The sequence below is a fragment of the Miscanthus floridulus genome, chromosome 17 (genome assembly GCF_019320115.1).
Source record: "Miscanthus floridulus cultivar M001 chromosome 17, ASM1932011v1, whole genome shotgun sequence".
Taxonomy (NCBI): Eukaryota; Viridiplantae; Streptophyta; class Magnoliopsida; order Poales; family Poaceae; genus Miscanthus; species Miscanthus floridulus.
The window spans coordinates 9911590-9914716 of record NC_089596.1 but is presented as its reverse complement, the minus strand read 5'-3'; the positions used below and the strand labels follow the sequence as shown (position 1 = coordinate 9914716).

The 3127-nt window shown below is 43.6% G+C and overlaps 1 long non-coding RNA gene across 1 annotated transcript; it reads left to right on the top strand.

The window, feature by feature from the left end:
• Positions 1–244: 244 nt before the first annotated feature.
• LOC136516244 (uncharacterized) lies at positions 245–1476 on the top strand. Its single transcript, XR_010773975.1, has 4 exons — positions 245–288; positions 448–540; positions 895–997; positions 1080–1476. It is a non-coding gene; the product is annotated as an uncharacterized lncRNA (long non-coding RNA).
• Positions 1477–3127: the final 1651 nt, after the last annotated feature.

Genomic DNA, 3127 nt, shown 5'->3' with positions numbered 1-3127 from the left:
TCATTTAATTGTTTTAGAAACACCATGTACAGTGCCTAAGAGGACACCTACCCTATTTTTATGGACTATTAGCCTACTCCAAAATTTTCTTTGCTAGAGCTGCTCCCTTAACATTAACGAATAGGCTAGAGCTGCTCCCTTGCTAATACTCTTGTGTTCTTTGATTTGAATAGGCAAAGTTTGATATCGACCTAGAAGCTGCTCATGTTAAATTTGCTTGTGCCCAAATGATGAAGAAAGCAGTTATCATCTGAAGAGGATGTTCTTTAATCCTTTCCGCTCCATTTGGTGAGAAAAACTTCTCCTCTCAAAAGTATGACTGATACACAGTGGAGTGAACTTGTCAAATCATGGGCAACTGAAAAAATGGTATGTTTTGTGCTAAAAGTTTGCCTCCTATATGCTAGCTTAGATGCCTGTTTAACATGTATGTTGTTCATGGTGTAGGAGAACTCTGAACTGAACAAAACCAATCAAAGCAAGGTCAAGTACCATCATACAACTGGCTCACGCAGCTACATGGTGCATTTGGAAAATTTGGTAAGTTATTGCATCTTGCACATGTTTTGAGAATTATTATGCTACATGGTTTGTATTAAAGATTCCTAAAGCACATGTAAGTTGCAATAGAAACGCAAAAATGTAGGATACAAAGTGGGCTAATGGGATGTGTAATTATGCCTAGTTAATGTGATGGCACTTTGCTTCTATATGATCTTTGCTTCTATATGATATTTTCTGTATTACATGTTATTGATGATCACATGTGATGGCACTTTGCTTCTATATGATCTTTACTGTATTACATGTTATTACATGCTCATGCAAGTTGCTTGTTTTTTCACATTCAATTTAGTGTTGCATACATGTTAGTTAATAGTGACCATTCCACAGGGAGACAAGTACAAAGAATAGGAACCTGATGCAGTCGATATGTTCAAGGAGTGCCACTACAGTAAAAAAGAAAGGCTACACACTAGATGTCCAGCTTGCTATTGTAAGTTAATTTCCAAAAAAAACTCAGTCTTAATATTTGTTGTTGTATCTCATGAACCATGTGTTTTTACTTGTACTACTAGGATGAAATGGAAAACAAGCTGTCCGGACATGCAGAAGATGAAGGGACCCCTTCCGTGACTGAGGTAGTTGCTGGTGTGCTTGCTGAGAACACCAAGAAAAGCACATTTCTGCAGAATGTGGGGCTTCATAGCAAAAAAGAAAGGCACACTTAAAGAGCAACTAGCTGCAGAGAAGTTGGCAAAGGATGAGCTCAAATCGTAAATGGAAGAGTTGTCGAAGAAGCTACAAGCATCTAAGCAAGCAAGGGCGGCGGAACAACAGGATATGGCAAGGAAGCAAGCTGAGACTAATGCAAAACTTGACCTTCTGTTAAGTCAGATTGGACACACCTAGCCAACTGGGTAAGATGGTCTGGGTCTCTTGGCAACATTGTTGCTTTTTTGTTACATCATTTCTGTTGTTGCTGTTGCTGCTTGGCTACGGTGCTGTAGTGGGCAAAGTGTCATTTCTGCTGAGCTAGTTATCAGCTCCTTTTGTTGTGATGAAAACTTTGACGCTGGAGTGGCCAATGCCTTGGACATGTGCTGGATTGGCTGTTAATTACTGTCATGTGCTTATGGACAGGTCCTAATTATGTTGTATGAGATGTGAACAGTTGTAATTTGGTGACCTATAATATTTGTGTGATGAGTACATGTGTTAAGTAATGATGATGACAACGGGTGTTAATTAATGATGATTGGTAATTAGTTTTGCTGAAATTATGGATGAATTATTTGTATTTTGCTAAATCCGGAAGCAACCCAATTTGAGCTGGGCTGAAATCTGGTTGCTGCCCAATTTGAGCTAGGCTGAAATATGGAAGCAGCCTAATTTGAACTGGGTTGTATGTGCAGTAAAAGGCTGAAAAACACCGCTAAAAAAACTAAAAGGCCAACAGAAAACAAGATCGGCCAAAAAAAAATTGGGCGTAAAAATGGGCCAAAAGCTCCTGGAAACCCGAATTGGTCCACAAATGACCTGGGCTAAATCCTATGTGGCACCGATGACACGTCAGCTTCCACCTTGGCGAACACATGGCACATACGTGGCAATGCAAATCCGTGACGGAAAAATATCCTATGTGGATCCTATGTGGCAGCCATCCGTGACGGAAAAAATCGTCACAGATTATCGGGCTCAGCCCGGCCCAGAGTGCGTTGAGTGGGCTTCTAGGCCATCCGTGACGGTCGAAATCGGCCGAAATCCATCACGGATGGCTCGCAGCCAATCCGTGACGCTCGATACATGATAGAAAAAAATTCTGTCACGGATGGCCTTTTGTGACGGATTTGATCTGTTACGGATCAACAGAATTTTTGTAGTGATAGCGTAGACAAGCGGCACTGGGGCCGAGTGGTGTGGCACGGGGAGCGGAGTGGCTGCGCGCAAGTGAGCGGCACGATGCGGGGAGTAGAGCAGCAGCGCTCGGTGAGCCGGTGTGGCGCGGCCAGCCAAAGCATTTATTTTTTTTATTTGATTTCTAGGGACAGCAGATGCTATCAATTTCTTTTGGGGAGCGATTGATGGCATCGCCTGCCTAAAAAGGGATTTGCAGAGACGGCTTGCAATCACGATATTTCTACCTATGAAAGCAGGAACGGTTCTCCCGTCCACCTCTACAGGCATCATTTTAACCATACCTCAAAATGTTTTCTGTAGTAGCGGTAGTGAATGTGGCGACTCTTGTTAGTCAGGGAGTACCCGTTGATGGTTAGCACGGGCGACCCGGACACTTCTTCCTTGGCGACCAGATCCGACGTGCTGCGCTCTGGCGCGGCGCCGGAGCGGCCGTTTCCAACGCCCGGCGCTGAAAAGCCTAGGGCAGCCAACATGCATATGTTCGCAAGCAGTAGGGTTTATCATGGTTGACTCCGAATAGACAGCGCTGCCATCATGTCCGGACAGGCCGGGACGGAATTTGCAAGAGATAGCTAGGTTTTGTGCAACAACATAACCAAATTACCGAAACGGAGACTTCATATAGATATGCTCGGTCTTTATCTGTCCGAAACGGCAACCAGGCCAATCTTGGAGTTTATATATCATCGATCGATCGCTTCCAGCA